Source organism: Phascolarctos cinereus, unplaced genomic scaffold (assembly GCF_003287225.1).
Source record: "Phascolarctos cinereus isolate Bilbo 61053 unplaced genomic scaffold, phaCin_HiC Scaffold_2;HRSCAF=192, whole genome shotgun sequence".
Taxonomy (NCBI): domain Eukaryota; kingdom Metazoa; phylum Chordata; class Mammalia; order Diprotodontia; family Phascolarctidae; genus Phascolarctos; species Phascolarctos cinereus.
In genome coordinates, this window is record NW_027555625.1 from 169,711,206 (window position 1) to 169,738,754 (window position 27,549).

At 39.0% G+C, this 27,549-nt stretch overlaps 1 protein-coding gene and 1 pseudogene across 1 annotated transcript in view; both read left to right on the forward strand.

Annotated features, from left to right (window-relative positions):
• Positions 1 to 27,549, forward strand: part of PAK5 (p21 (RAC1) activated kinase 5) — a 304,602-nt gene that overhangs the window by 81,406 nt on the left and 195,647 nt on the right.
• LOC110208074 (peroxiredoxin-1 pseudogene) lies at positions 2,873 to 3,488 on the forward strand (annotated as a pseudogene).

Sequence of the window (27,549 nt, forward strand, 5' to 3'; positions counted from 1 at the left end):
CCAGAAAGCTGTTGGCATATGGCCACCAGTATTTCATTGAAGTACAAGGCAAGGCCAAGAGGTTGGACTATGGGGGGAGCCACAGAATATTTGAGGAGGGATGGGAAGGTTTGGAAGAATTGCTATGACATGTGGGATGGTGAGTTAATTAGGGTGGTGTGAAAGCATTACCCTTGCCACAGGGAGTGCCAATTGTGATTATGTAACATAGATTTCTACTGGACTTAGAGTGATTTCATGATTGTCTTCAGGTTCATTCAGCATTGAACATATAGGAGTGAAGGCAGCATATGGTAGAAGAAGTCTAGAACGTGGCAAGGCAAGATCTTTGATGAGAAAGACAGGAAAGAGAATTGAGAGAAGAGGCAAGGTAGAGTAGAACTGGTTCACCAAGGGGTCAAGATGGGGACAGAATTGAGGGGTAGAGAGACTGGGGGCCATGGTGAGGGTGAAGGATAGGTCTAGGGCTTGCAACACAGGAGAAGAGGCAGAAGAGCTACAGATTGTGATCAGATAAAAGAACTGGTGAGTTTATGAAGGTGAAAGTGATATATTTGTGATTTACGGCAAGATCAAAGATATGACTTATCCCTGTGTGTTGTGCAGTGGGGTGGAGTCAGTTTATAAACATTTGTTAAGTGCTTACTATGTGCTGCTCTACTGTACTGAGGATACAAAAATGAAAAAGAAAGACAACCCCTGACTTCAAGGGGCTCACTATCTAATAGAGGAAGACAATATACAAAAGGAAGATGAAAAGGGAAGAAGGTATACATCATGGAGGCTTAATGGAGTCCAGGCCAAGGAGTGCAAGCTGATAAGAAATGAAGAAGCTCATGGGAGATAAGTAAGGTGTAGAACTGGGAAGTTAAGGTATTTGATGCAGTATCAATGTGTTTGTTAAAGTACCTTAGAATGAGGGCAGGAGGAGAGGAGGAAGGGAGGAAAGGAAGACCGTGAATCAGACCCTTAACGCATTAAAGAAAGGAGAAGAGTACCCTAGACAATTGTAGACAGCAGCCACCAGAATCTTGATCAAGTGATAAATTTGAGTTTTATGAATCATGGGGAGAGAGTTACAGAGTTGGTCAGTAAACAAATGTTTATTAAGCACATACAGTGTGCCAGGCACTGTGCTAAATGCTGTAGATACAAAAAGAGACAAAAAGGGAACCCTCCCCTGGAGAAGCTCATGGTGTAATGGGAGAGACAACAAGGAAACTTATGCACAAACAAGCTGTATGAAGGAAAATAGGAAATAATTAAAAGGGAGCTTAGAATTGAGAAGGGTTGGAAAAGGCTTTTCGTAGAAGATGAGATCTTAGCTGGGACCTGGAGGAAGCTAGTAAATGGGAATGAGGAGAAAGATCATTCCAGGCATGGGGAACAACCAGAGAAAATTGCCAGAGCTTAAAGACAAAGTGTCTTGTTTGAGGAATAGCCAGGGAGGCCACTGTTACTGGATCAAAGAGTACCTGGTGAGGAGTAAGGTGGAAGAAGTTTAGAAAAGTGTGGGGGTGATGGTGGTTGTGAAGGGCTTTGAATATCAAATAGAAGACACTGTATTTGATCCTGAAGGTAATAGGAGGCCCTGGAGTTTATTGAGTGGGAGGTGGGGGGGGGTGCGGTGGCAGTGACATGATTGGACCTGCTTTAGAAAAATAAATATGAATGGAGAATGGTTTGGAGAGGGGAGAGAATTAAGGCAAGCAGACGCATCAGCAGAGTATTGCAATAGTCCAAGCATGCAATGAAGAGAATCTGCATGAGGGTGGTGGCAGTATCAGAGGAGAGAAAGGGGAATATTCGAATGATGGTGTAAAGGTGAAATCTACAGGCCTTGGCAACAGATTGGGGCAAGGGGTGAGATGGTGAAGAGCTAAGGAGGGTGCTGAGGTTGTAAGCCTGAGGGACTAGGAAGATGGTGTTGCCCTCAACAGTAATAGAAAAATTAATGGAGGACAGTTGAGGGAGAAAGATAATGAACACAGTTTTCGATGTTTTGAGTTTAAGATGTCTACTGGACATTCATTTCTGTCTGAAAGGCAGTTGGAGATGTGAGACTGGAGGTCAGCACAGAGGTTAGGACAGGATCAGTAGATTTAAGAAACATTAGCATAAATATGGTAATTAAATCCATGGGAACTGATGAGATCACCAAGTGAAATAGTTATAGAGGGAGAAGAGGGCCCAGGGCAGAGCCTTGTGGGACCCTGAGTGATGGTATTAGGAGGAAAGCCAGGTAGTGGCAGGGGGAGTAAGGAATGTTCCTGTTCCCCTAGCACCACCTGTAAATCAGGTCTGTGTAAAAATGCAACAAGCTGGAAAGGGGAGGCAGTGGGGAGGACCAAGAGCACGGTGTGAACAGTGGCAGTTAGGGCTTCAGAATCACCTCGATGGGGAGAGAATAATGGCATGGGAGCATGTTAATCATTGAGGAATGAGTTTCAGGTAGGCCAACATTGTCTATAGAGATTCATCCTGGATGACTTGGGAACAGGCATGCCAATTGCTAGGCTGAGAGAGTGCTTGGAGTTCTTAGGCTCCTCTCCTGTGGCAAGGTACCTGGTCCTGATTCTATTCCAGCAGAGATTTACAAGGTGGAAAGTCCATTGCCCAGACAAAAGCTGGCTGAAATTTTCTGGGTTATATGGCAAGAGGAAGTTATCCCCCAGGAGTTCAAGGATGTTTCCATTGTCTATCTCTATAAAGGTAAAGGGAATAGATTGTGCTGTGATGGTCACAGGGGGGTCTCTGTCTTAATCATTGCTGGCAAGATTCTTGCCAGAGTCCTCCTTAATAGGTTGATCCTGGCCTTCTCCAGCTCCTCCTCATGTGTTCGTCCTTCCTCTGAACTTGTCCGCAGAGCCTAGCTGTTACTGTCAACATGGCGGCAGAAAATGCCAAGATTGGGTACCCAGCCCCCAATTTCAGAGCTATAGCTATTATGCCAGATCGGCAGTTCAAAGACATCAGCCTTTCCAACTACAAAGAGAAATAGGTTGTGTTGTTCTTCTACCCCTTGGACTTCACTTTTGTGTGCCCCACAGAGATTATTGCATTCAGTGATAGAGCTGGAGAATTTAAGAAACTCAACTGCCAAGTAATTGGTGCTTCTGTGGATTCACACTTCTGCCACATTGCCGGGGTCAACACTGTCGAGAAGAATGGTAGACTGGGAGCTGTAAATATCCCATTGATGTCTGACCCCAAACATACCATTGATCAAGACTATAGGGCCTTAAAGGCAGATGAGGGAATTTCATTCAGGGGTCTCTTCATCATTGATGCCAAAAGGGATCCTTCACCAGATCACCATCAATGACCTACCTGTGGGCCTCTCTGTAGATGAAACTCTGTGGCTTGTCCAGGCCTTCCAGTTTACAGACAGGCATGATGAAGTGTGCCCTGCTGGATGGAAACCAGGCAGTGACACCATCAAGCCCAATGTTCAGGAGAGTAAGGAATACGTCTCTAAGCAGAACTGAGCAGCTCTCTGCAGCTGCAGATGCCCCCCCCCCCCATGGGGCCTATGGACTCACTAGCTACTGTCTGTAGGACAAATGTGCTTGATCTTCCCCCAAGCTTCTAACTGGAAGGCCTTTTTAGAGAGAGCCCAGTGTGGGCTATCTGGGCATACCCTCTCCTCATGGGGCCCGATTCATTCAGATCATTCCTCCCTCCCTCAAGGCAACACCAGCTGGCTGAGCCTGCCAGGTCTTTCTCACTTTTAATGACCAGGTGCTGTGTTAACAATGTTTGTACCATAGTCACCCCTTCAGACTTGAGCCCATCTGATATTTTGTAGCTCTATTAAACTTGTAAGGAAAAAAAAATAGGTTGATCCTTCACCTGGATGATGGTTACCTACCTGAGAGCCAGTGTGGCTTCAGAAAGGGCCGAGAAACAGTCAGCATGGTCTTTGCTGCCTGCCAACTCCAGATGAAATGCCAGGAGCAGAACAGAGGTCTGTACACAATGTTCACTGATATGACCAAGGCCTTTTATACTCTCAGCTGTGAAGGCTTACGGAAAATTATGTCAAAATTTGGTTGCCCAGAGAAGTTCATCAGTATTGTACATCAGTTTCACAATTGCCTTATAACTTCCCCCAGTTCTGGATAATGGGCAATGCTTTTGTGCTTTCCCAGTCACCAATGGAGGGAAGCAAGGCCGTGTGCTTGTACCCATACTTTTTAGCATGATGTTTTCAGCAATGCTGTCAGAAGCCTTCAATGAAGATGGACATTGCATTAATGTTAGCTACTGTACGGATGGTGAATTGTTTATCTTGGGAAGGCTACAAACGAAGACTAAAGGAGAGGGAGAGTTGGTACATCGTTTTTTGTTTGCAGATGTTTGTACGTTCAATGCAGCCTCTGAAGCTGAGGTGTAACAAAGTATGGATCTATTCTCTGCTGCTTATGCTAATTTTGACTAACACCAAGAAAACACAGGTTCTCCACTAGCCAGCACATCACACCATCCATATGTGGAACCATCAGTTACAGCATATGGAGAAGTTCCAAATACTGTGGATAAGTTCATTCACCTCAGCAGTATATTTTCCAGGGATATGCACATTGCTAATGAGGTTGAGGCACACATTGCCAGAGCTAGCTCAGTATTTGAGAGGCTGCTAAGAAAAGTGTGGGAGAGAAGAGGTATTAGACTGCCTACCAAACTGACAGCCTACAGAGTTGTGCTGATTTCATTGTTGTATGCCTATGAAACCTGGACAGTCTATCAGTGCCATGCCAGGAAACTGAAACACTTCCATTTGAATTGTCTTAGAAAAATTCTGAAGGTCACCTGGCAGGATAAGATACCAGACACTGAGGTCCTTTCTCAAACTAAACTGCCTGGCATTCAAACTCTGCTGCAAAGGGTGCAACTCTAATGAGCTGGCCATGTTGTTTATATACCAAAAGTATATTTGCTTGAAAGACTATTTTAAACAAGGCAAGCATTCGCACAATAGTCAGAAGTGAAACAAGGACACTCTCAAAGTCTTTCTGAAGAATTTTGGAATTGATTACGTGACATGAGAGATACTGGCAAAGGACCAGTTGGCGTAGCATGCCAGCATCAAAGGAGGCACTGTGCTTTATGAGCAAAGCAGAATTATAGTAGCTCAAAAGAAACATGAGATGCACAAATTTAGAGATACCTCCACCCCAGATGTTCATATGGACTATTTGTGCCTGACCTGTGGCATTTATTGGTCAGATCAGACACAGGCTGACACCTGTAACTTGACTCCAACATAGGGATGTCATTTCAGTCCTTTTCAAGAACAAAGGATAATAGCCTTATCTAGGTAACCATTTCTGAGCCTCTATTTACCCAGTCTTCAAAATGGCAGTGATAGTGCCTACTCCTAGTGTGTCTGTTGGGATAAAATAAAATAATGTAAGTAAAACAGTTAATAAACCTTAAAGCCTTTTATAAATTTCAATTCCTCATTTGTTTCTGTCTCATCACCCTTCACAAGTACTTATTTTAAAACAAACAACAAAAAAATCCTTTTATTTCTCCCTTTGTTGCTTTAAAGTGAACTTTTAATGCATCTGTTACCAAAGGGAATCTCTAATGCTGAGAATTAAGTATTAAATTGATGTCAGCAAGTGTCTTACCTCACTTGTTGATTGATTGGACACCAATCACTGGTGGTCTGTGCCTATCACTGCTCTAAATGCTGAGGAAGCCACGGAAGAAGTGTAAGACACAGTCTTCTCCCTTGTGAAACTTATTATATAGAGAAAACATTGATATGTGGAATAAAAGAGAACAGAAGAACTGCATCTAAGAAAAGCTGAATTATGTGCCCAGGCAAATCTACATGCTGTGCGAGTTTAGAGAGGAAGAAAGTCAGTGTAGGCTGAAGTAATCAAGGCTCGATCTGTACTTTGAAGGATAAAGATTTATACTTCCTTGTCTATCAGAGAGTTGACTACAGACTTACCATCCAATTAATACAGCATGTTGTAGCCTAAGGCAATCCAGACTCATTTTGATTAAGACAGAACACTAGCTTACTGAGATCCAACCCAACAAGGCTTTGTTAAGCAACCACCAGGTGGAAGAGGTGCTGGATACAGAAAATTCCTGCCGATAAGGCATTTCTATTTGTAGAGGGGAGAGGGGATACAATCAATATACAGTATGAGTGATGATATGAGGAAGGAGAGAGCAATAGCAATTAAAGGTTTCAAGAATAGCTTCCCGTAGGAGGTGGCATACCAGCCTTTGCCTTGAAAGAAGTCAGGAATTATAAAAGGTGGTGGTAAAGGGGCAGTTGTTTTAGGCATTGGATAGCCTGGACAAAGGATGTGTTAGAACATATAGCCTTGGATCTAGATGGGATCTTGCAAGTAAATCAAGCCCCTTCATTTTGTAAATGGGAAACTCAAGCTCAGAGATGTTAAGTGATCTGTATATTGGAAGCAGAATCTGAAGGTAGGTCTTCCTGACATCAAATCTGCCACTCTATTCATGATGCCACCTTGCTACCTCACTGGTAAAGGTAGGAGATAGAATGTGATGTTCCTTAAATAGGAATGAGGCCAATTTGGCTAGATGGAGACTTTATGATTTGGAATAATGTGGAATAAGCGTGGAATGGCAGGCTGGAGTCAGATCGTCCTCTCATAATACAGAATGAGAATGAATGTCAGCATCCAAAGATACTAAAGTCCACATTCATAAATGGCTTACTAAAATGTTCACTTTGTTCAAATGAAAAATAAGGGGTCCTTGTGACCTATCCTGATCTAGCATTACTTTTTTTTTTCCTTTTTTTTTCTCCTCCTCATTGCATCCATTGGTATATCATTACACTTGAACATGTCAGATGATCTCATATGCTGCCAGGGAGAATGTGAGGCTCCAAGAAATTGAAAACAAAATCATCACATGTTGATTGTATTCCTGATGACAGTTACAAATGAAGTGTGTTAATATATTAGTTAATAGACATGTGGTCTAAGGAAAATTTTCAGGAAAAATGAGCTTGCTAGGGGCAGTTAGGTGGTGCAGTGGATAGAGCACCGGCCCTGGATTCAGGAGGACCTGAGTTCAAATCTGGCCTCAGACACATAACACTTAACTAGCTGTGTGACCCTGGGCAAGTCACTTAACCCCACTGCCTAAAACAAGAAAAAAAAAATAAGCTTGCTAGATGAACCTTTAACACACAAACAATTCTAGGCTTCAGTGTTGAAAATATAATATTCTAAGGGGGAGCAGGAGGATGGGAAGATACCTCAAATTGAATTCTATCCAAGCTTCAGGAAGAAATAAAATTTTTACCTTCATGAAAAACAGGCATTTGCTTCTTATCCTTCCACATCCCTCTTAATATATGCTAATGAAAAAGGAAATGTTGAGGAAGAAGGTAGCTAATGAGAGAACCTCAAATTTCTATGGCTGGTCTCTGGAAGCCTATTTTATATTTGCTGATTAGATGATAGCCTTGGGAGTAACTGTGGCTAGGGAAACAATGGGAACAGTTGGATATTGGAATGTTTTTCTATGTGGTTAGTGATAATATCTAAGCATGATTTTTCAAAAAATTGTTAACAGGCTTTGAGTTATGCCAGTCTGTTGCTGCACAGGAAACAGTGTGATACTTAGGAAGGAGGAGACTGGAAAATATTGTAGCGAATATCACTCATATTTAAATAGAACCCTGGTGATTTACAAGATACTTTCCTCACAGCAACTCTAATTGGTAAGTGGGACAATTGGGAGGCTTGGGGATGGAGAAGTGGGGGGGGCAGTAGTACTCCTCAGCTCACACAGGGAAATCCTTTACAGGTTAATTTGTGATGTGTGTCTAGTTATACAAATAGTTGCAGATCAGAAGAAATCTTAGAGTCCATTTGTAGTAGTTCAATTAGCACCTAACCAAAAGATTCTGTCTCCGACATCCTCTTAAAGTGGTCATCTAATCTTTGTTGGACCTTTAGTGAGGGAAGGAGAGAGGGGAAGGAGACCACTGTCTTCCAACCAACTCATTAAGTTTTGGTCAGTTCGGATAATTATACATTTTTCATTACATCAATCTTAATCTGACTTTGCAAACATCCACCAGTTGCATCTATTTCTGCCATCTAGAGCCAAATAAAACCAACACAATCCCTCTTCATCACCACAGCTCTTCATATACTTTAAACAGCTACCATGTTCTTTCTAAGTCTTCTTCAGGCTAAACATTCCCTGTTTAATCAACTGAACCTCCAGTGTCTTATGATCTTGGTTGACCTTCCCTGAGTGAGCTCCAGCTTGGACTGGATGATGATGGCCAGTAGTAAAACGAGGAATAGTCATTTATTCCATCAACAAGAATTTATTAGGTTCTTATTATGTGTCACTCTCCAGGCTGTGTTCTGGATCTACTCTATGATGCTCCAGCTTTTTATCCTGACCAACTCTGGAAAATCACACATTGAAAGTACCCTCCACCTCTGGTGCCTGTACCTCTGATTGGATAGTGCCTCTTAGAACCTCCATTTAAAGTGTATATCTGGGGGGCAGCTAGGTGGCACAGTGGAGAGAGCACCGGCCCTGAAGTCAGAAGGACCTGAGTTCAAATCCGGCCTCAGACCAAACACTTGACATGTACTAGCTGTGTGATCTTGGGCAAGTCACTTAACCCAGAATGCCTCACTAAAAAAAAAAAAACCAAAAAAATAATAAAGTGTATACCTGAACCAGTTACGTACCCTCTCCACTGCTTCCCCCAAGAGTATCTCTGCATCCCTTTCAGGTTCCTTGTATTATTCCCCTACTAGAATGTAAGTTCCTTGAGGAAAAGGACAAGGACAATCTTTATTTCTTCCTATATTTTTATTCCCAATCCTTAGCATAGTATCTGGCATTAATATTTAGAAAGTGCTTAATCAATGCTTTTTGACTGACATATTGACTGCCCAACTGGGGATACAAAGAAAAAAAAAAAAGAACAGAGCCTCTGCTCTAAAGGATTATACATTGGAATGGGGGAGAAAACATTAAGATAACTATGTAAATATAAGATATATACTGAGTTGATGAAAGATAATCTCTCAAGGAACAGGCAGTAGTGACACTTGTGTCGCTAATCAAAAATGCCTATTAAGAATTGGGAAAGGGGGCAGCTTGGTGGCGCAGTGGATAGAGCACCAGCCCTGGAGTCAGGAGGAAATGAGTTCAAAGCTGGCCTTAGACCTAGCCTACTAGTTGTGTGACTCTGGGTAAGTCACTTAACCCAAATTGCCAAAAAGAAAAAAAGAATCGAGCAAGTACCTTACATCCCGTTGACAACTAGATATAAAAGTCTTGCCAGTTTGTAAAAGTAGAGGATGAAAAATTAATAATTAAACAGATAAACAAATCTAGGTTGTTAGACTGTGGATATTATCCATTCAAGATTTAAGCCTTTAATAATACTCTACATATCAAACCAGTTTGATCTGACTAGATTTTTGGCTGACATGGAGTGTTATTTCCATTGGTGTCATACCTGATTCCAAAAGGATGCCTTTGTTGATCAGCCACTCCATACGTACCAAGACTGGTCTTTGGACAGATGAATTCTGTCATCATGACCCTACTTGAAGTCTTGACAGTTTGGTAAAAGCAAAACCAAACAAAATAAAACAAAAACCTTCTATAGCATACACTTCAATGGCATAGTCTTGATCACCTCTACTCTATGATGAAACATTGATGTGGAACTCAAAAGTGTGAAGTCTAAGGATATCCAGATTAGCAGATGAGTGTTGTTACCCTGAATCCGAATTGAAATCAGACTTGTTAATTACTTTTTATTGATTTGATATTTCTCCCTTTATTAAAAGAAGAAAAAAATTATAGCCTCATCACCAGGTCCTTCTCAGCTGAAATCATGTTTCATTGTATCTCTTAAGAAGGATGTAATTTGTTTGCTTGGAGTTCCATTTAGGCAAATTAGCCTCTTGAACAATATCCATGTTAATTGGGTGTGACTGTACTATATATTCATTGCAGGATGAAACTTGAAGTTTTAATTGTAGAGAATTGGTCTAAATTTGTTTTTTAAAAAAGGAAAAATTTTAACTAAATAAAACTGCAAATAGGCATTTTCTTTTATCCCATTCTATTTAAATGTTAAAATAATTATGAATTGATAGTAACTATGTGAGTATGATACATATATCATAGAAAAATAACTTAATTTCTATTTTGTTTATGTAAGAGCGGTGAGTAGGGAGAGAGCTGCCAACAGGGATGTGGAGATAGATCTGGCCTTTGGAATCAGGGCTTTAGTCATTTTAGCTGCCAGCTCAGGGAGTAAGTCTCACCTTTCCTGTACCCATGATACTTTAGAAAAACAATCAGTCCAGTTTATAAAGCTTGAAGAATTGGAGCATTTGAAGATCTGTCAATTAGGGTGTTTTTGCATAGCACAGAGGAGCATGATGGTTGGAGGAGCTTCCCCATCATTTTTACTTACCTGATTTTTATATCCGAAGAACTAGATACCTAGGAATGCTTGCCCCACCAGGGGGCTATGATAAAAACAAAGAATTAAAATGAGTTTCTTCCTACAAACCAATTGAGATTTGAACCAAGAGAGAGGAGATGATTAGGAAGAGAACAGTTAAAGGAGCAAATGTTGCAACTTGATTCAGGGGAAATTGTTCTTATCCATTGACTGAAAGAATTGTAGATTTCTACTGTGGACTTACTAACCACAACATTTCCCAGTAGTTACTATAGAGAGTTGTGGATAATGTTGAAGATAGTCTTTTACCTGAAGGCTAGAGCTGAGTCCAAGTGGGAAACTGAAATATCTCCTTTAAAATTCTATAGTCCTCCCGTGCTGGAGCTACAAATCACAGCACTATCTCTAGTGCTATTATAGAAATAACTGAAAAGCCCAAGAGAGGTGTAGACCTCTTTTGGAAGGGAGTGACTTACTAATCACGGCATTCCTCAGTGGATGAACAGAATATTGGGTAGCCCTGAACATGGCTTGACAACTAAAAATAAGCAAGGAATATAAGAGATGCAGTGCTCACTGGTGAGCAGCCCCAGTGCAGAGCAGAGTGTAACCAAATTACCAGTATACAGAAGTAGCGCTACGATGTCTTCAGCGTGTCGCCCATCTGAGTGTGTGCCCTACTTGCATGTGTGTTCTACATATTTATCCTTTATAATGGTGCTCTGTCTATACATGTTCCCTATATATGCATGCTCCATGCACCATTCTTGTGAATATCCACATTTCCCTTTGAGGATCTGCGTATTTGTGTGAGTAAGCATCAGGTTAATTGGCAGTAATGTTCCATTATTATTTTATTGCTATGCTGTTTTACAAAATGCTTTTGTTTTAGTCTTTGTTTAGTCCTTTGACTAGTTAAAGTGGACAAAGCTGGTAGGGGCTTATGAGCTATAGTTTAGAGAAGCTTTTGACTCATAAAGGATTTTTTTAGTCTGCTAGAGCTTTCTGGGGTCCCATCAGTGATGGGGTGGGGACTGGGTACTACATAGATGTTTGTAGCCTACAAAGACAAAAAATTCACATGAGTAGTTCAGATAATAAGTGGTATGGCATTTTTAGAAGGTCTGACCTGAATGACTAAAAAAAAGCGTTCTTTAGAAAGTTGTATTTGAGCTTAAACTTTAAGAATAAACAATATATTAATAGGTAGAATTGGTGGAGGAATGGTATGGGGAGTATGGATAGGATGGAGGAAAGTATTCCAGGTAGGAGAAATAGCATTAACTTCCCTTTGTAAATCTTCCTGTCAACCCCTGTATCCTGCTCTCACTTTCTCTTCTTTCTCTTCTTCCTCTCTCTCTTTTCTTCTCCTTCCTACTTCTCCTTTCTTGTCTCTCCTCCTTTATTTTCTTCTAAGTCTGATAAATGATCTCCTTCCCTTTCTTTCTCTCTGTTCCACCATCTGTCTTTTCCATTTCTCTCCTCTGCTCTTATTTTCAAACAATTTGGTTCTATTTATTCTTTTTCTACCAATCCTTCAATAACTGCAATATGAAGTGAAGTTCATCTTTTTTTAAGCTTATTCCTTGTTGAAGACAAATTTATGTTTCTTTGAAATTTGAAAGTTGATGAATCAAATGATTTATATTTGGGTGTCTCTAATGATTTTTTTTTCATTTGAGCTATTGGTTCCCAATAGATGAAGTTTCTTTATCATGGTTCTAGATAGGCTTGGAAAGGCTTTACAATTAAAAAGTTTTTTAAAATATAAACTTTTATTTTGGTTTTTAAGTTCTTTTTTAGGTTTCCAAAATCACGAGAATTTATTAGGGACTTGAAATGACACATTACTCACATAATGCTGGAAAACTATCTCTACAATGAATATAGTGGAACAAGACGAATACTTCTATATAGCATGTAAAGGATATTACGCATATAGTATCATAGGGTTGGGTGCTCTCACATCTGGTCTATTGGTTTCTTGGATGGACCTTACCTGGAATTTTTGTGTAGCCCTCCTGAGCTCCAATTCCCCTGTCTCCAGAAACTCAGTCAACTTTGGATTAATGAGGTTGTGAGGCCAATGACTCCGGATTTTTAATAGTCTTCCTGGAGGCTATATGAATACCCTCTTTTCCTTCTAAAGTTTCTTTGTGTTTGTTCAGTTTTTTTCAGTGACTTTTTGTGACCCAATTTGGGATTTTCTTGGCAAAGGTACTAGAGTGGTTCGCGATTTCCTTCTACAGCTCGTTTTACACATGAAGAACTGAGTCAAACAAGGTTAAATAACTTGTCCAGGGTCACACAGCTAGTAAGTGTCTGAGGCTGGATTTGAACTCAAGAACATGAGTCTTGCTGATTCCCAGCCCAGTGTTCTGTCCACCTTGCCACCTAGTGGCCCTTCTCAAGTATTGCACTTGATCAGTTTGTCCGTACCATTAATGTCATGTGTGTTGAATATCCTTCTAAAGCCTAACTCCAATAGTCAGATGAATGAACTCTGGGTAATAGACCTTGCCCAATGGAGAGGGTAGGGGAACAACTGCATTAATGGGATTCCCTCAGTGATCAATTTTTAATATTTTTGAAAAGCATTTGAATGTTACAAGTTTAGCAGCAATAGCACAGTGTACATAATAAGAGGGCGGATATCTTTAACCCCTCCAGTTATACCTCCTCAATACAGTTTTCTTTGATTATTGCCAAGGAAATATTTCTTATTCCCTGTTCCCTACATCCATTAAAACAATGTGTCAAAAAAAAATAATAAAAATTGATTACTGTTCAAATTGAATAAGGTTTAACACTGTTTGGAAGGATTCTCCTCACTTTCATTAAGCTTAAGGACCACTTGTGCCCAAAGCCCAGCCTTAATGCCTTGCCTAGATTGTTGTGATCCATTGGAAAAATATGAAATTGTAGAGTTGGGACCTTGGCCTGGAACAGACTTCTATTTTTCCTGTTACATACAATTGTCTGTTTGATGGTAAATATAGAAATGGGAGAGAGTGACAGACAGGAGTGTCACATGGGCCACTCATCAAGAGGTACCTCTTGTATGTTAGGGAACCACTTGACCTCCTTTTGGCCCATGGGTAATGCTTTTCCGATTACCTTGGGTAAGTGCAGAAAGTAAGGAATCAAAACTGCAAGGCTCTCCAGATATGCCTTTCTTCATCTAAGACTGACCTCTTAGATCTGGTGAAGGTTTTTATTGATGGAGCTTCATTGATCTTGATTAATTAATAAGAGAGTTACCTACAGCCAAGTGTAGATTCTGTCAGTGATTTCTTGGAAAGAGACATGACTTAAAGACAAACTGCACTATACAAGTCAGATGCTTTTCCTGGTGTCCCCCTTTTTTTTCTCCTTGACATTTTCATTCCCTCTCTTCAGATGGTGAACAAAGCAAATTATCAGGAGTGACATTAGCTTATCTGCTCTTGATTTGTTCAAGCATTTAGTTAGAGTTAATAGGTAGAAAAGCTTATAGGGAATACCAGGATATGGGATCATTTGCCTTTCAAAATGGATTTCAAATTTGGGAACATTAGCCATAGCATGACTCTTCCTTATAAGTATGAAACTAGTCATTCCCAATTTGGCTAAAATGAACAAGTATCAAATTTCCTCCTCTTATCTAATTCATTAATTTTGAATATGAAATTTTGAAGAACATCTTTCAGCTCAACCTTTGCTGAATATTTTCTTTATATTTAGAAGCACAATGTGTTTGCAAAATGAAAACTTTCATTTTGATGTAATGTCAGCCAATAAAAAATGGAAAAAATAACATAAGCAGATTCCCAAATTTAAGCTTTTGATTATGATAGGAAACTTGAGACATAATAAATTAGTGCCATAAAATCTCAGTTAATGAATGAAGGAATTAAAACACATTTATTTAGCATTTCTTATTTGTTGGGCACCGAGAATACAAATACAACAGTAAAACAGCCCCCACCTTCAAGTAGCTCACATTGTGATAGAGGGAGAGAATACATGCAAGGGAGCAGTGACTGTTGAGGAATTCAAGCATAGAAATCGTGGGAAGGATGACCTGTGCTAGAAAGGAGCTGAAACACCTGTCTCAAAAGCAATGTAGTTTTGGTCTAATTATAGTTTAAAGAGCAAGAGGTGGAAAGATAGTGTTAGGAGCAAGAGGGTTATGTTGGAGTAGGACAGATGGCAAAGAGATGGCTGGAGTGAAGAGCAGGGTATGAAACATGCCTGGGGAAGACTAGGTATAATGGGTGATAGAAATTTATGCTCACCAGCCAGGGTCACTTGGTCCCAGTTCCAAAGCTGAGTGGATTAATGTCCTAGGGCATTTTCTCTGGAAGTCTGGTGTTACAGAGTTAACTTCACAAATAGTTTACAGCAAAGGATGAAAACTAATGAAAAATAATCTAAGAATCATTTATAGTTGGCTCTATGTTTTATATTTACCTTTGAATGTGGGTGGGTGTGATATCTCTTATTAATTCAAATCAAAGCGAACAGATAGGGTAGAGCCATACTAGGAACTTCTAATATGGTAGGAAGTGGGCAGTGAGTTAGTTTTCTGGTGTTGTTGTAGTTGATGTTGTTTGACCATTTCAGTCGTGTCTAACTCTTCGTGACCCAATTCAGGGTTTCCTTGGCAAAGAAATGGCAAAGTGGTTTGCTATTTCCTTCTTCATCTCATTTTACATATGAGGAAACTGAGGCAAACAGAGTTAGGTGACTTGCCCAGGGTCATATAGCAAAGAAGTGTCTGAAGCTGCATTTGAACTCAGATCTTCCTAACTCTAGGCCCAACACTCTATTCATTGTGCCACCTAGACTTTTTATAGTCTTCTGCGAAATTACTCCCAGCATACTACTCCGTGCTTTCTTAGCCAGCTAACTATCTTTTAGCACCCTCTGAGCAGAATGAAAGTCTCCTGTGCTGTAGAGATAGTATGAAGTGTTAAGATTTCAAATGTTATCTCCACATGCAAAGTCTTAATAGAAAGAGTGAGATGTCAGCCAAATGAATATTTTCAAAGAATATTATTACTTAACGACCCAAAAAACAAGATTTACAATTAGTATGATATAATACAGAAAGTGACCAGTGTAGTAGAATTAAGAGGCTTGACTACATACAATTATAGGAGATAATTTTATTAAATTTTATTTCTTACAAACCATTGTGTTCTTCCACATGGAGGGGAGAGGTCAACGTAATGCTTATTGTTCATTCAATTTTGTTGTTCAGTCATTTCAGATGTGTTTGACTCTACATGACGCCAATTGGGGTTTTCTTGGCAGAGATATTGAATTGGTTTGCCATTTCCTTCAGGAAACTGAGGCAAATAGGGTTAAGTGACTTGCCCAGGGTCACATAGCTAGTATGTTTCTGAGGCAAGATTTAAACTCAGGTCTTCCCGACTCCAGAGCCAACCACTCTATCCACTATGTCACCTAGTTCCCCTATGTTCAATATATATATCCTTCCCCCATTAGAAACTTACTAGGAAAGAAGGGAGAAACAGTAAGCATTTAAAGTGCCTACTATGTGTCAGGTATTTTGCTAAATGTTCCATAAATATTATCTCGTTTAATCTTGATAATAACCCAGTGAGGTAGGTGCTATTATTGTTTCCATTTTAGAGATGAGGAAACAGAGGCAGACAGAGTTAAGGCAGCTTGTTAAGGATATGGCTGTAGTGGAACTCAGGTTTTCCTAACTAACTGGTCTAGTACTGCTCTTTATCACATGATCCTCCCACCTTCCTCAAATTATCTATTTAGAGAGACCTCAATATTCTTTCCATATTTCTGTGGGCGGTGGTAAGTTACTTGCTTGAGAATGAGCCCCCTTTCAGGGTCTCTGGGTACTGAATTACTCAATGCTTCAAAATCTGTTTGGGCCCCCAAGAGACAGTTAACCTCCTGAGAGAGGTAGGACCCCTCCCCAACTCCCCAGTTTCTGTATAGAGCATTCATGGAGAAGAGTCAATAGCCTGCCTCATCAGACACGATCTGCCTCCTCCCCCTTCCTTTGCTTTGAACAAATGAGAAGAATCTTTCAGACTTTTGAGGAGAATGTTTGTCATTCTAGCCATATAGGAAGAAACTGTCTGAAGCCCCAATATGTGTAGCCCCCATGAACAAAGCAGAGAATAGATCTAACCATTATTATTTCAGTCACTCATCCTAATATAGCCTTAAGGGTGACTTTTCCTAAAGGTGATACGTTTTTAATGGCTTTTGGCCAACAGCAGTTATTTGGGACAGAGATTGTGAATGTCTTCGTGAAGGGGCTGTGAGGTACAATATCTGTTTAAAAAAAGAGGTAGGGTTCTTTGTGTTCACCTACAGTACCTTAGCTCGGAGAGTGATTTTTGCCCTTCCCAACAATCAGAATGCATTTTATTTATGTGATATTTAAGTGCTTTTGTTGAAGAAGATGAAAACAATTAGAACTAATTTTCATCAGAGTTTAAGCTGCAGCTTGTCCATCATTAGGAAAAGTGAGTGAATGGGCATAATTGGGAATGGCTATTTTTATTAACTCATGGATCTGATTTGGTTTTATGGGTAACCTTTGAAACAGAGAATACTATGAAAGTAAAATGATGGCATTTCACTCTTCATTTGCCTTTTGCGTATGAGGGATGGTTTCTATTTGGCACCTGGTATTAAACGGGCCATCTGTCTGCTGGATTCCTTGCTGAGACTAGGTTTATAGTCACATGTGGGTGTGTGGGAAGGAAACCTCTGTTAGCATCCTTTCTAATAAGGTCATATCTGTGTGATATCTGAAGACTATTGAAGCTAGTGATGAAAAGAATGCATATACCTTTCTTCAGCTCTTCATCATCTGTACTTTAAAAAAATATTCACCAATTGCAGGAGCATAGCTTTAACAGTTCTCTATGTCAGTGTTCATTCATTCATTCTTATTGAGAGTATATGATTTATGCTAAAGATGAATGCTGAATAATTTGCTGCCGTCTAATGCTTTTCCAAGGGCCGCTTTCAGGAGAATGGCCCGATCTCTTTTTCACTGTTGGGTTTAAATATTTCCACTCTTCCAAGCACATAGGTGCATCAGAGAATAAATGTGGCTTCTTTATGAACTCATGGATTCTAACCACTTGGTTTCTCAGTACTTATTCTTATCTCCTGTTTTTACCCTAGACTCATGCGCCCGGGCAATTAAAAGAACTGTCTTCCTCCCTCCTCTCGGTACCAAGCTTAATGGGAATAAATCTTCAGTTTTATTTTGTTGCTTGATTCCCTTCACCTTGCCTGAGTATTTGCCTTCTGAGTACCATATTCCATTTCCTACCCTTCCCCCAGCCTTCAGTAACGATTCATCCACGACGAAATGTGTTTTACTCCTTGGATTGCTTATTATATTTTTTCTCTTTTCTGTCTCTTAATTTTTAAACTCTCCCTTAAATCATTAACCCCTTGAATCTTTTTCACCCATAACAATCTCCTTCTTCTATTTTTGCCCTTTGAAGATGGCAAAAATTTTTAAACGATAGGTTTGTCTAGCTCTATTATCATAAGGGTTGGATTAATTTATAATAACATTAGCAATAATAATTAGCATTTACGTGGTGCTTGAACTTTTGCAAAGCACTATACAAATATTATATAATTTTATCCTCAAAAAGCCCTGGAAAGCAAATGCTAATATTATCCTCAATTACAGATGAGGCAACTGAGGCATTTTTCCATTTTTTTTAATAGGTGAGGAAACTAAGGCAGATTGAGGTTAATTGACTTGTCCATGTCAACACAGTTAAGTTTTCTTGTTTGCCACACTTAGATATTTTTCTTTGTTTCTCTTGTTTGAAGTACATGGATGTTGGATAGCATGCTCAGTTCTGAATTCTTTTATAGGTACCCTGTTACTGAAGCTATTCTTTCTATTTTCATTTATGTCCAGGTTTATCTTTGCCAGATATTACTGTAGGATGCATCTCTCTCCTTTGCTTTTTGGAATCAGTCACTCAATTAGCAAGTATTTATTGAGTGCTTACCATTTGACAAGCATTATGTTAAGCTCTGGGAATACAAATAACAACAATAGTCTCTATCCTCAAGCTTACAAGCTTACATTCTAATGAAAAAGAGAAGTGAAAAACATGTACATATGTAAGTATATTAAAGATACATGCCAAATAAATATAAGTCACCTTACAGGGAAAGACACTAGCAACTGAGGGGTATCAGGAAAGGCCTCGTGAATAAGGTAGTGCTTGAGACAATTCTTGAAGAAAATTAGGGATTCCAAGAATTAGAAGTGAGGGTGGAGAGCATTTCAGGTATGGGAGATAGGTAGAGTCATGTGTGAAGGACTTTTTTTATTTTCTTGTAGACAAGGAGTAATCATCTTCTTAAAGAAGATTCTGGGCTTCTTAAATTGATTTTACTTGATGACTAAGGTTTTTTCTTGGATTTTGGTGGTATTTGCTGTTTAACATTGAAATTCTGAAGTTGAACCACTACATGCCATGGTGATTAAAGCTTGGAGTTTCTCTCCATTGACGATCTAGAGATTCTTTCAATCTGTACCATGTCCTTTGTTTTCAGGAGTTCTAGGTACCATGTCATAGTATAGCATTCAGATGTTTTACTTAATCGTATTTCCATTGGAGACTTAGGATCTTTAAATTGTCCACATGTTTCACCCTCAAAGTTATCTGCTTTGGTTTGTAGAAAACTCATGTGATCATCCAGTGCTACAGGGTTTGGGGTTCGTTTGTTTGTTAACTCAATTTAGACAGTTTTCTCCCTAGATGCATATATATTTTTGCCAGGTGCCATTTAGCATACTTCCTGTCTTAGAGAAATTCTTTGTGTTGTGTTCTAAATTGCCAATTCTTTTGTCTTATTCAATTCTTTTAGAGCACTGATTTATACCCTAATTTCATTCTTAATTTACACATTTACTTATTCTTTTAGTTGTTTAATTTCTCCTTTGTACCATTCTAGAGTCTCTTGATGTTGATTCATCAACTATTTTAGGAGAACCCATAGAATTTGTTGTTTTACTTTCTTTTTCATTGAGGATTTGGGGTCTATTTTCTATTGCATGATATTTCTTTATCACATTATTAAATTTTCTGATCTTCCTGTTCATTTCTCCTTTTCTGGTGAGTTTTTCTGCTGATTTTTCCATTTAGGAAGTTGACTTATCCCCTAATTTTCCATGTTGTACTTTTTGGTTTTTATCTCTTGCCTAATCTCTCATGATAAGAAGGGATTGTATCAGGTCACTCCTCTAAGCACAGCTTTTATTTTCTCCTGTCCAGATTACTGGGTTTAAGTAATTTCAGAGATGTCTATGAATTGGTAAATAGAGTAAAATTACTTTCTGTGTGACTGCCTATTTTGACTAAAGCTAAATCACCCCCATCCCCATCCCATCCCTAGCCATGCACAAACATAAACATAGATTAGCTTTGCATTTCGGAGTCTTTCCCTTCCACCCCCAATATCCCAGTCATTTACCCTTACCAAATCTCATATATACATATATGTGTGTATGTCTACACCCATACACATGTATGTATGCATATGTATGTGTGTGTGTGCATGTGTGTGAAGGCCAGACTGACTCTTTCATGACTCTACCAGTAGGGTACACCAAAAGCTATTTGGGATAGGAGTTCTAGGCCTCAGCATGCTTATTTGTAAAATGAGATTCTTAGGCCACTAAATTTACTTCCAGCTTTCAATCTATGATCTTCTAAACAGAAATTCTGAGAACAAGGCTTGGCCTTGCATGCAGTCATATCTCATTGTCTTCTCTTCTTGTTTGGATTCTTGTTGTAAACCTACATCTGACACATAATTGATTATCTGATTTGATGGATTCTGGGAGTTATGTTCAGATGACATATTTTTATTTCATCTTCTATCACATGGTTCCAATTGACTAAAATTCAGATTTCATTTGTAGTAGAATGCTACTTTTAGTATGTGATACTAACTCTGATTTTCCTAAATAGCATATCACAAATTATTGTGGGTTCTAGGTGCTTGGCATTTGAGCCAGAAGACAAACAGTTCATTACCAATGAAGCTACCAGGGAGCTCCCTGAAAACTAGAGTACCAGATTCCTAAATTATTGCCTATATGACAATATGACCCATATGTTTTGGGGGACCTGTGACCTCCCTAGTGTTGTCCCCTCATGCCTCATTTCTTCCAAGTAGCTCTTTATTTTTCCTTCTTCTGTCTTACTCATTTCCATCCTAAGATATATTTTTTGCTTTCATTTGGTTATTGAGAAATTTCAGCTAAACTGTTCCCTGATTTTCGCTAAGGGACTCTGGAATTTCCCCCTTCTTCCCTCTCTCTTCACTTATCCTCTATAGTAGAAAAAAAAATCAATTTCTCCCTCACCCTTGCCAAACTGTAGAGGTACTAAGAAAAAGAAGAGACACAATCCTTTGAAAAGGAAAGGAAGAGTACAATATTTCTGAATAGCCTGTATTACCTGTTTTAGAGTGATTTTTTGAAAGTGTGATTTAAAATATTCTTCAATAGAAGCTTTGGCCTTTAATGATTGAGATTGGGTACCATAATCTCGTTCCTTACATCTTAGCCTCGTCCCAAACCAGGATGCGTGCACTAAGCACTAAAATGCAAGTAAAGACCCCTCTTAGCTGAGTGCTGTGCAGAGGTCTAATTTTACGAGGTGGTTTTGCCCAGGTGGGAAATTTGGCCTTCCCTGAAGCTTAAACCAATTGAAGCAGTCAGCGGAGTGATTGGGAAATGACAATAAGCAATGAAAGAAATCTCTAGTTGAAAACAGAGCTCTCTTAGGAGTTTTGTCATGCTTTGTAGCTGTAGGAGAATCTCAGAGATTTTCAGTGATAATGAAAAGCACCAAGGCTGTTTTTAAGATGAAGTGGAATTCTCTTTTGTTTTAATTTCATTTTTGCAGTGGTGTGTCAAATATATTTGAGATAGTGTGAGGTCATTTGTAGATGTTAATAAGTTTTTAAATTATAGAGCTCCTGCATGTCAGGAAATGAAGGATCTGCTCTCCTGATAAGCTAACATGGGTGGGGCCTCTCCTAATCATTGTTTCTCCCAACAGTCTGTTTTATAGGTACCAGATGAATAAACATCTCTGATTGGTCCTTCCCTAAGACCAGCAGAGATGGAGAAAATAGCTGGAAGGGGTGAGTTATTGGTGACACATCAAATTAAGATTTGACAAAGCCCTTCAATTCATTTAAGTAAGTAAAACAAGTCAGATCAGACAGCTGCAGGTCTTCACGTCAGCCATGACAGACAATGAAGCCAAGCTTCCTTACAAAGTGTTATGTAAAGCCGTAGGTCTGATTTTATTGCAGGTCTGAGTATATGTCAGGGTATTCAGCAATATGCTGGGGCTAGCTTCAACTGGCTCTTAAGGACCAATTGTTAATTTTTCAGTGTGAGCAGCATTTACACAGTTCTACAGATCAGGGATTGCTTTATCATTTTATTGATTATCTAGACATAAGAAAGTGATGGAGAAAATATGAATAATGAAGATGAAACTTAAAAGTGTCATGTGAACATTTTATTTTTGGAGGCCCAATTTTTAAATATCTGCCAGCATACCATTGATAGAGCATCTTTGTTGCCAGAGGAGAGGAAGTAAACAATATTATCATGTGTATTCTCACTGGGTTCTTTTCTCATTTCAGGTTTGAATTTTGGCTCTTTTGGTCTGTGAAATAGTTTCTTTTAGAAATTAAAAATTATTTTAGAAAAAAACTAAAAATTGTCCAAACAATGGACTCAAACCAAAAGCTATTAATAGCCTATTGTCAAATTAAGTTCATTTAACAAAATCAAAACCAATGCCTGAGATTCCAGTGCTGGGAGAGGTAGATGGGACAGCTATAATCTTCTGAACACTTTTGCCAGTGTCTGATACCTTTCACAGGAAGGAATCACTTAAGTAATGAAATGGGAACCTCCATTTATGGACTTTGGACTTCCTTGTCCATCACTAAGTGGCTGGTACTATGTCAGTTATGATATGCTTTGTCTATGAATCTCCATTACCTTATTTGTAAAATAGGATTAGTACCTGCCTCACAGGATTGTTCTGAAGCTCAAATTAAATAACATACATATAACCAGGCTTCCAGACAAGCCTGGAAAGTTTTGTGGGCTGCTGTGTTGATGGAGAGAAATTTGATTCCTAATTTGTTAGAGCCAATGCTGATGCAAAGCTATGGTCCTCAAATCTCCCTAGTATTAATTGAAAGCCCAGGTACATACGTAAAGTATTTTATAAAATTTAAAGCCCCATGTAAATGTCCATTGCTGTTATTTTTGTCATAATAATTATTATTTCAATTTATTATGATCAGCCCTCTTGGAACTGGGTTCCCCAAATCTCAAGGTATAATTGAGTAGAAGGAAATTAGACGACAAAGCTTTCCATGGTGAGATAAGACTGAGAGAAGAATTCTTAGCATTACATCAAATCTTGGACGTAACAAAGCAGAATTCCATAGCTTGCTGGTTATACAATCAGTGATTCAGAGAATTTAAAGTCCAGCTACTCTAGCTCTTCATTTTACAAAGAAGGAAATTCTGTCCTAGAAAGGTGAAGTTATTTACAGATAATAAATCGCAGGACCAGGATTTAACCCATGTCCACTGACTCCGTATCTAGTGTTCTTTCCACTACATCAGCTATATGATTACTAACTGTGTCTTTCTCTCCATCCTTCCCCCTTCCTGTTTTTCTCTCTCCTTTCTCCCTTTCCCTCCTCACCCCTGTTCCTTCTGACCACTACCTCCCTCAATCTGCCCTCCCTTCTATCAGCCCCCTTTCCTTTTCTTTCTCCTTTCTCCTACTACTTCTTTCCTCAATCATTCCACCCTCCTTTTTATCCACCTCTTTACCTTTTCTTTTCCCCTTTCCCTCCTAGGGTAAGATGCATTTCTATACCCAACTGTGTGTGTGTTACTCCCTTTTTGAGACAAATCCAATGACAGTAAGGTTCAAAAAATGCTCACCTCCCTCCCTTCTTTCCCTCTGCTGTAATAAATCTTTGTGCCTCTTCATGTCATATAATTTACCCTTTTCTGCCTCCTACTTTTCTCTTCTGCCAGTACAATCCATTTTTCCACCTCTTAATTTTTTTTATCATCATATTAAAGTCAGCTTATACCCATACACTCTGTCTGTGTATCCCCTTCTAAATGCTGTAATGAAGATACAGTTATCAAGAGTTACAAGTATCATCTTCCCATGTAGGGATATGAACAGTTTAATCTTATTGAACATGTTTTTTTTTTTCCTTTCCTGTTTACCTTTTTATGCTTCTCTTGAGTCTTGTATTTGAAGATCAAATTTTCTGTTCAGCTCTGGTTTTTCATCAGACAAATTCGGAAGTCCCCTATTTAAATGAATATCCATCTCCTCCTCTGAAAGATTATGCTCAGTTTTGCTGGGTAGTTGATTTTTGGTTGTAATCCAAGCTCCTTTGCCTTCTGGAGCATCATATTCCAAACCCTCTGATCCTTTAATATAGAAGATGCTAGGTCTTGCATAATCCTCACAATGGCTACATATATTTAAATTATATCTTTTTGGCTGCTTGCATTATTTTTCCCTTAGCCTGATAATTCTAGAATTTGGCTACAGTATTCCTTGGAATTTTCATTTTGGGATATTAGGTGATCGGTGGATTCTTTCAATGACTATTTTATCTTCTGGTTGTAGGCTATGAGGGAAGTTTTCCTTGATAATTCCTTAAAGATGCTGTCCAGGCTCTTTTTTTCTTTCTTTCTTTCTTTCTTTTTTTTTTTTTGATCATAGCTTTCAGATAGCCCAATAATTCTTAAATTATCTCTCCTGGAACTATTTTCCAGGTCAGTTGTTTTTCCAATGAGGTATTTTACATTTTTTCTACTTTTTCATTCTTTTGAGTTTGATACTTTATGTCTCATAGTTGTTAGTTTCCACTTCCCCAATTCTAATTTTTGAGGAATTGTTTTCTTCAGCTAGCTTTTGCACCTTCTTTTCCATTTGGCCAATTCTATTTTTTAAGGAGTTGCTTTCCTCAGTGGATTTTTTTTTCCATTTGACCAGTTGTCTTTTCTAATGAATTGTTTTCTACAGCCAATTTTTGTTCTTCCTTTTCCAAGCTGTTGACTTTTTCTTGCATACCTTTCATTTCTTTTCCCAATTTTTCTTATACCTCTTTTATTTGACTTTTAAAAGCCTTCTTGAGCTCTTCAAAGAAGACTTTTTGGGCTTGACATGAATTCACATTCCCCTTTGAGGTTTTAGATGTAGTTATATTGACAATGTTGTCCTCTTCTGAGTTTGTTTTGATCTTCTCTGTCCCCACAGAAACTATCTGTGGTCAATGTTAGTGTTTGCTTTTTGGTTATGATGTTTGCCTATTTATTATCTTTTAAAATTGAGCTCTGCTTCAGGAGCACAGAGGTCACTGTCCCAAGCTTCTTGTGCTGGGGGCTAGGGTCCTGATCATTGGCTTTGTGTGCTGGGGCCTCAGATGCTGGCAGCTGGAGGCTGTAGGGGTCTAGCAGCTTACCTGGTGGTGAGCTGGGGTCCTAGTGGTAGTGTCTGGAATGTGCTGAAATCAGGTGGGATTTTTATGCATTTCCCTGGGGATGTACTGAAACACTTGGAGGTCTGGGGTGCTAGAGGATGCCTGCTTGCCTGGGGCTATGTCTGCATATGTAGTGGTTCTCTGAGCTGGAATCTGCCAGTTCCCCTGGATATGCTAAGGCATGTGTGTGTGTGTGTGTGTGTGTGTGTGTGTGTGTGTGTGTGTGTGTGTGTGTGTGTGTGTGTGCAGGGGGGCGGTTCCTGGTCTTGGAGTCTGCCTGCTCCAGTACCCTGGGGCTCATGATCTTCCAATGGTTTACTGAGTTGCAGCTTGCTGTGATGCTTTCTTTCCTAGAATGTGCTTCCCTTTTGTCTGAGTGAGACAGACCTTTCTTGCCAATCCTTCAAGTTTCCCATGCTAAAAGACTGCTCCACCCCATCTTTCCATTGGCTGTTGACTCCATTGTTCCAGGCTTTTTCCTGGGACACTATTTTCTGGTTTTATCAGAGGTCAGTAAGGGAGAGTGACAGCAATTTACTGCTTACTCCACCATCTTGGCTCCCAGAAGTTGGACCCCCCCATACCTTTTTGTAGGGAAGAGCCCACAGTCCATTTAATCGAAACATGAGATCAATGCCTGGGAGATAGAGAAAATATCAAAGGTGTAGTTGTAAGATCACTGAGAGTTCATGAGTGATCATCACTGCTAGCAATGTTTGCCTCCTTCCAGAGGATGAGAATGAGCAGGATGGCAACATCTGGCTTGGAAATCTAGGAGGTAAGGCTACAGAATTGGTGGTTAGGCCTGATTTGCTTGCTGGTTAGTCCCCACCCCACCCCCACACCCTCCTTAAGAGATGCCACAAATAGCTTCAGCTGGATTTTAGGTATTAACAGATGTGTTGTTATTTCTTTGATATTTATTGACACTCAAATTCATTTTACATACATACATGGAGAGACTGCTAGACATAGCAGATAAAGAGCTGGCCTCAAAAACCAGAAGCCTTGGCATCAATTCCACTTAGGACACATCCTAGTTGTGTAACCCTGGCAAGTTACTTACCTTTTCAGTACTCTAGGCATTTATGTAAGATTATGAATTACAGAGAAAACATGGACTTGTATTAATGGAGGGAAGGGAAAGAAAAGGAATAAGCATACACACACACACACACACACACACACATGCACACACATGTATATATCCTACTATGTGAAAGAACACTATGCTAAGTGTTTATATATATCCATACACATACATAAATACACATGCATACATGCATATATATATATACATATATACATACATACACATGCATACATATATGCAGACACACACACATATATAATCTCATTTGAGGCAACTTACTTAGCTGATAGTTTTCAGATACCAATGAAATTCCACAGTTCAATTTCCTTTTCCAACTGACTATAGATTATAACCTATGTCAAAACATCAATTATTTAGATGAATGCCAGATAATTTTAAAACATAAAGGCTTGCTTGTTAGAATTATAAACTACCTAAAATAAGACTTTTGACTTTAAGAGAACACCTTTTAGTGAACAATTTAAATCTTTCACATTTTTCCCATGTAGCAATTAACGCTTACTGTGTTTTGCCTTATTTAAATTGTAGCTTAACTCCTTAGCTGCTGTTTGATATAAGAAGGCTATAGATTATCCTAATGGATTTACTTTATCACAGAGAAACTCAGTACACATCAATATCTGTAATGTAAATGAGGTCTTTCTAAGTAATAATTGCATATAATGTTGATTATAAAAATTGTGCTATTAATTTTGACATTTTATATCCATTCCTGAATTTTGGTATCACTATATTATCCACACTGCAGTACTTAAATAAGCACATTTTATTACTTCCTTTGGGCTAGTTAAATAAAATGGGTAATACTTTGTCATATTTTAAATCAACCCAGTAATAAATCTACCTGCAAAATATTTATTGATATTTCTCTAAGAGGCCAATTTCTATCTATCTATCTATCTATCTATCTATCTATCTATCTATCTAATCTTTTAATTTGGAAATCCCTCAACATTACTTGTCAGATATTTTCAAGGAAATAAAAAACCTGTTGCACATAGCATCTTGTATCATATGACCAGTTGAAAAATCCTCATAAAACTTCCCATAATCCAATTAAGACCTCTTTCCTCCCTTGCCCTCCAAATCTTCCAATCATTAAAACCAATTCCAGTGTTACTCCAATGTTTTCTTAGTTCCTTGAGGAGAATCTCACTGGTACAATTTGATTTCCATCAGGTCCTAACCTCTTAGAAAAAGCATCAAGACTTAACTTTAAAACACATTTTGCAATTATCAGTTTAGGTCTATTGGCTTGAGATAATTTTCAGACCTACATTAACTTGCCACTTTTGATATATTATATTGCAGAATATTGCTACATGATGCAGCAAATAGGGCACCAGAGTCCTTGTCTTGGTGTCAGGAAGACTCT